General features: G+C 37.2%; 1 non-coding gene across 1 annotated transcript; it reads right to left on the reverse strand.

The window, feature by feature from the left end:
• Window positions 1-1,329: 1,329 nt before the first annotated feature.
• On the reverse strand, window positions 1,330-1,489 carry LOC136390045 (U1 spliceosomal RNA). Its single transcript, XR_010748572.1, has one exon. It is a non-coding gene; the product is annotated as a U1 spliceosomal RNA (small nuclear RNA).
• Window positions 1,490-6,921: the final 5,432 nt, after the last annotated feature.

Genomic DNA, 6,921 nt, shown 5'->3' on the forward strand with positions numbered 1-6,921 from the left:
TGCAATTATTATTTGTTTTAACTTTTCAAAATTTTAGACATGCATTGAACACATCAAAGAAATTAATGGTACTCCTAAAGACCCCATACTGGGGTTTTTTCAGAATCTATTTAATAATCTTGACTTCTAACAATATAGATTAATTTTTATTATTTTTTGGAGGATTTAAGTAAAATTACAGAATTTTCAATGTTTATATATATTAATATACCAGAATATAATCACTACTATAAAAGTCTATAAAATTATGGTTCAATTTAGTTGAATGCAAATTTATATTTTTCATAATTTTCAAGATTTTATAAGAGTAAAGTTTAGCCTGACCAAACAGTAGCACAGTAGATACAGCATCAGACTGAGACGTGGAGGACCCAGGTTTGAAACCTGAGGTTGCCGGTGTGAGCTTGGGCTTCTATGGCTTGAGTGAAGGCTCACCAGCTTGAGCAGGGGTTACTGGCTTAAATTCAAGGTTGTTGGCTTTAGCAAGGGGTCACTTGCTCTGCTGTATCCCCCCAGTCAAGGAACATATGAGAAAGCAGTCATTGAACAACTAAGGTGCTGCAGTAAAAAAATTGATGCTTCTCATCTCTCTCCCTTCCTGTCTATCCCTAGCTGTCCCTCTCTCTGACTCTTTCTCTCTGTCTCTGTCAAAAAGAAAAAAGAGTAAGGATTATTATTTTGGTCAGGAAAAATTTTAGAAAGTTTGAGAATTTAAGATTAATACATCTATGAGTGACAAATCTAAATATAACTGGAGAATAAAATATAGCCTTGTATCAGATTCTATATGGATTTATCATAGAAAATACAGCAGAGAACAGCTGCTTTTTTAAAATTTCATAAACCAAAAATATTAGATCAACTTAATTATGTAAATTCTATATTTTTAAAGTATATATTTTAGAGTTAGTAGTTTCAGAAACAAAGATATTCTTTTATCTAATGAACTTAAATATTAAAGGTTTAGTCCTTTTATTTTTTACTGATTTGAGGAATGTTGAATTTATATCCCACTGATTTATTTCTATAAGCATATAACTTTTTATTTAAGGTATATAAAATATTAATGTAAAAATATTCCATATAAACAAAAAAAGACTTACAATGCAATATACAAATGATGTATTGTAGAATTGTGCACCTGAAACCTATGTGATTTTATTGTCTACTGTCACCCCAATAAAGTCAAAAAGTTTAAAAAAGAAACAGACTGCTTGTAGTTCAGTCACATGTCAAAATAGAAACAGAAACACAGAAAGTCAACATTCCAGCTATCACAGAGACCTGGTCTCCTAAGTGGGCACAAAGTGTTTATATATAAATGCATACATGAAGAGCACAAACATAGTCCCCCACTACCACAAATTATGCAGTTTATTTTCCCATACTAGGGCAAACTACAGGCATCAGCACATCTGAGTGCAATGGTTAAGCCTGACCCTGAGAATTCACCTTCGTCATCATGGCATCTGCCCAGCCAGCTAAATATACAAAATGTTTTCTTAGTTTCTGTTTATAAACAGACAAAGAAAATCACACAGATAAGACTAAAAAGTAAAGCTGTCATTTTTTACTTGGAAAAGTGTAGATCATAATCAGGTACCTGAAAGAGATATTCAAATTATCAGCCTGAATTCCAAGTTTTGAATTATGCCACTATTGGGAAATGAGTTTGTGGCTTGAGTGAATAGCAAACAATAAAACAGAAAATCAGTCTGAGTAGACGGGAAGGGGAAAAACAAAGAGTTAAGAACATGACAATTTTGTTGCCTTTTGCATTTTTCTCCGGAAGCCACATAAACCAAAATAAAACAATCTGCCTGCACTTAAGTGGCCTGTGAGGTGGTTTTCTTAAGTAACAACAAATTACTTGACTCTATCAGACAAGTTCACAAAGGTCACTCAATGGGACATCTAAAACTGCAAATATAGAATTTTGAACATGTGTCAAAGGTTTTATTTAAATTATTAATAATGGAAAGTAAAACCAGTTCAAAGTATACTTAACAGTTGGATATTTATAGATAATTTAATAAATGTATATTGAGACATAATTGTTAAATTGATATAATCTGGATCCTGTACAATAGGAAAATAAAAAAATAATCTTTCAGATTATATTTTCCATTGACAGACTATTTGAAACTTTTCACTTAAAAATTTATCACTTAACTTTTGATCCCTTAGAATTCTCAATTAGTTTAGCCACTGGCACACCAAAGTTGCAAAAATAATTCTACACTGTACTGAAAGAACAACTAATACAAATTCCGTGGTTCTTTCCATGGGTCAGATTATTTTTAAGACTATTTTTAAATTAAACTATTGGCTATTTATTTATCTTGCATTGAGAACTGTTCCAAGACTTTTTCATCTGGTATATTTTTGTTGCACTCACCATATTTTTCATACTGACTTTTAGAATGCATATCAATGTACATGTATATATGTCACATATTTTTATTTTTGTGGTTGACAAAAAAGTTAAGGATAGAAGATCCTTAGGTAATTGTGAGAAAAGAGAACCACTGCTGTTAAAGTTTTCAAAATCAACATAATCTACATATTTGTATTATAAATATAATGCAGTATTAAAGGGTTTAGAATTTGGAAGCGTTGTCTATATTAAAATCCAGCCTGACCAGGTGGTGGCGCAGTGGTTAGAGTGTTGGACTGGGATGCGGAGGACTCAGGTTAGAGACACTAAAGTCGCCAACTTGAGCGCGGGCTCATCTGGTTTGAGCAAAGCTCACCAGCTTGGACCCAAGGTTGCTGGCTTGAGCAAGGGGTTGCTCCATCTGCTGAAGGCCTGCAGTCAAGGTACATATGAGAAAGGAATCAATGAACAACTAAGGTGTCGCAACGAAAAACTGATGATTGATACTTCTCATCTCTCTCTGTTCCTGTCTGTCTGTCTGTCTGTCTCTCTCTCTCTCTCTCTGTCCCTGTAAAAAATAAATAAATAAATAAATAAATAAAAATTTAAAAAATCCATTTTAATCATTTACTAACTCTTATATACATTGAGAAAATTATTTAAATTCTCTGTTCCCAAGTTTTCTCTGATGCAAAAAAATAACACCAATGCTAACATTTATATCATAATTAGTTTGTAGATTAAATATATTAATATATGTAAAATTTTTGGATAATGTCTGGCATAAATTAAATGCTAGATGTGTGATTTTTTTAGTTATTATAATGCTATTATTATGATAGAAAAGATATACACAGATATCTACAAGTCAAATTTGTAAATGTCATTATTTTGAAAATACATGCAAAAAATCATGTTAAAATTGTAAATAGCTTCTGCATTTATAAAGCTACAGCTATAAGTCATTAAAAGCTAAAGCAGGTGAGTGACGTCATGGAAATGGCGCTGTGAGCTGCGCGTCCGACAGCTCTCCCCTAAATCACAACAAATTTATCAACTAGAAACAGAAAAATCTATCCTCGGAGCATTCCGGAATTCCACACAAACTGATAGCAAAAGGACTGTTATCACTTGAATCTGAGAGACGAGGGTGTGGAGGAAGCTACCGCAGGGACGTTCATTCAAGCCGCGAGGAAGTGAGCCTGTGGTGAGTTAGCCCACACTCGGGAGCCGCGAGCCGAGCCGCGAGCTGAGCCGCCGCGAGCCGAGCCGCCGCGAGCCGAGCCGCCACGAGCCGCGGGGCGCGCGCCCGGTCCGGTTGCAGAGTGAGCACCGCTTACGTTCCCAGAGGCCCGCGCACTACGAGTGAGAGTCGCCAGCCACCGGTGCCCGGAGCACCCCATTCGTGCACGTGCCCTGGGCATTCCACACGTCCAGAGCGCCCTACTGGCCCGCACACCCAGGGGGCCCCATTATCCTGCGCCTGGTGTGATCCAGCCACCAGCGGCAGGGCGAGCGGGAGAGGCTTGGGAGATTCTCTCCGTGGGCGGGGCACCTCACCCAGCCATTCAAGCTAACAATCAAGCGTTGGGGGAGGGGCGCGCGCAGGCAGCCTAAAATACCTTCGGGAGCACAGCTGCGACCCAATCACTGAAATTAGCTTAACCCATGAAATCTGCGCACCCTCGGTTCTAATTGATAAGATCTCTCTCAGTTCAGCGATCCAAGACAAGAGGCGTGATATTTTTTAGTGCCTCTCGCTAAAGGGGCGGGAGCAACTTCTGATTGATAGAGCCTCCATATTCAGGGATAAATGCTAACAAGAAGGACTTGGCAGATAATAAGATCTATACTACACTAGTCGCAAGCAGAGACTAGTGCCTCTTCTTCCCAGCAAAAACAGGCTACAAAGTGTGGAAAGCCTGGGTTGAGAGGTCCAACTGAATGCTAGGCGCTGAACAGTCACCTTGACAACAATTGACTCCCACCCCCGCCTGATTACACTGGAGGCCCTGACTGCCAGAGCCTTTCCCAAAGCTTTGCACTGAGTGGGGATAGAGTGGGGATTTCCCAGCTCTTTGAGCCTCTTACTCCCCAGGCAGAAGCAGTTGCAGCCTTATAGCTGGATCACCAGGCTGCTAATTCAGAAAGGGGGGACTAGGAGAGAGAATCCAGGAAAGCAAACTCTCTCATCATTGGACCCTGCAAACGCCAACAAGCCTTGACTACCAGCAAGACTAAAGCCAATTATATGACATTGCCATAGAATCCCATCAACTGCAAATCCCTACCTAAGTGTGACACAGGGGCAGAGCCTGGGGTACAGAGTCACCGATCAGGAAGAGGGAGAGAAAAGAAAAAGGAAGAAGTTAACCTCTCAAAATCAAGAAAAATCCACAGACTTTACAACTTGTTCTACTAATTCTTTTGTTGTTGTTGTTGTTTGTTTCTTCTATCTTATTGCCTTTATTTCCTCCACCTCAGTCCTTCTATTCTCTGCCCATCTTATGCTTCCCTTTTCTTGAACTACACTACCCATGAGTGTTACATTTTATTTCTCTTCTTCATCCTCACCCTCCTTTAAGGTTATACTCCAAAACACTTAACTCTCACTCTCTACTCTTTTGTTTTTTTTTGTCTTGCTTTATTTTGTTTTTTTTCTCTTCCTATTTTATTTCCTTCGTTTCTCTCTTTTTCTTATTTTTTCCTTTCTATTCGTTTTTTCTTTTCTCATTTTACTTTCCTCCCATTTAATCCTCAATCACGAACAAATTAGTTAATTTGGGACTCAAGGCATTTTTTGGCTTTATTTTTCTTTTTTGCTTTTGTTTTTATTTTTTTTCTTGTTTGTTTATTTTTGTGGCATTTTGGGTCCTCCCAACCCAAGGTCTCCATTGTATTTAGTCTTCGCTCCACTTAATACAACAGATTTTTACTTATTATTTTTATTTTTTTCTTCTTTATTATTCTTTTTTGGTCCTTTTTTCTGGTTCCCTCTTATCCCTCTCATTATATCTCTTAGTTGACCATCACTTACAAGCAAATCATCTTATGCTTGTCTAAGATTTTCTTCTTTTTTTTTTTTTTTTTTTGCATTTAGTAGGTCCCTACTCCCTTTTTCTGCCCCTTGAACTCTTCACCCCAAATCAGGCCCTCCATTATAGGCACGATATTTCCCTGAGGAGGGGAGAGGAGGGGAAGAGAAGAAAGAAAAAAGGGGGAAATAATAAATTATTACTGTTTTTTTTTTTGTGGGGTGTTTTACCTTATTTTTTTTTTTTTTTTTTTTTTACTTTTTACTCTTTATTAATTCTAATTAGTGCTATCAACAAGACCACCCTCAGATGCCGATAAGAAAGAGGAAATCGAATATTATGGATACAAAAGAAAGAGAGGTAACACAAATAGATGTGGAAAAATCTATGGAGAAAAGATTTAACATATTGGAAACCTTGGAGCTAAATGACAGAGAATTTAAAATAGAAATCTTAAAAATACTCAGAGATATACAAGAAAACACAGAAAGGCAATATAGGGAGATCAGAAAACAACTCAATGAACACAAAGAATATATTACCAAGGAAATTGAAACTATAAAAACAAATCAAACAGAAATGAAAAACTCAATTCACGAGCTGAAAAACGAGGTAACAAGCTTAGCTAACAGAACAGCCCAGATTGAAGATAGGATTAGTGAAATAGAAGACAAACAACTTGAGGCACAACAGAGAGAAGAAGAAAGAGACTCAAAAATAATAAAAAACGAGAAAGCCCTACAGGAATTGTCTGACTGCATCAGAAAGAATAACATAAGAATAATAGGTATATCAGAGGGAGAAGAAAAAGAAAATGGAATGGAGAATATACTCAAACAAATAATAGACGAGAACTTCCCAAGCCTGTGGAAAGAACTAAAGCCTCAAATTCAAGAAGCAAACAGAACACCGAGTTTTCTTAACCCCAACAAACCCACTCCAAGGCACATCATAATAAAGATGACACAAACCAATGACAAAGAAAAAATTCTCAAGGCAGCCAGGGAAAAGAAGAGTACAACATATAAAGGAAGGCCTATTAGATTATCATCAGATTTCTCAGCAGAAACTCTACAAGCTAGAAGAGAGTGGACCCCAATATTTAAAGCCCTGAAAGAGAGGAACTTTCAGCCAAGAATACTATACCCATCAAAGCTATCCTTCAAGTATGAAGGAGATATAAAAACATTCACAAATACAGAAAAGATGAGAGAATTTATCAGCAGAAAGCCCCCACTCCAGGAAATACTAAAGGGGGTTTTCCAACCAGATTCAAAGAACAAAAGAAAACAACACCACAAGTAACAGCTCCACCAAGAACACAATAAAACCAAACTTAAACTGTGACAACAAAGGCAAAAAAGGGGGGAGGGGGAGAGGATGGAGATTAACAGTAGCAAAGGACGATGAAGTGCAGAAATACTCATAAGATAGGGTACTACAATGAATATGGTAGGTACCCTTTTCATTACTTAATGGTAACCACCCTTGAAAAAACCACCACAAAAA

Source organism: Saccopteryx leptura, chromosome 1 (assembly GCF_036850995.1).
Source record: "Saccopteryx leptura isolate mSacLep1 chromosome 1, mSacLep1_pri_phased_curated, whole genome shotgun sequence".
Lineage (NCBI taxonomy): Eukaryota > Metazoa > Chordata > Mammalia > Chiroptera > Emballonuridae > Saccopteryx > Saccopteryx leptura.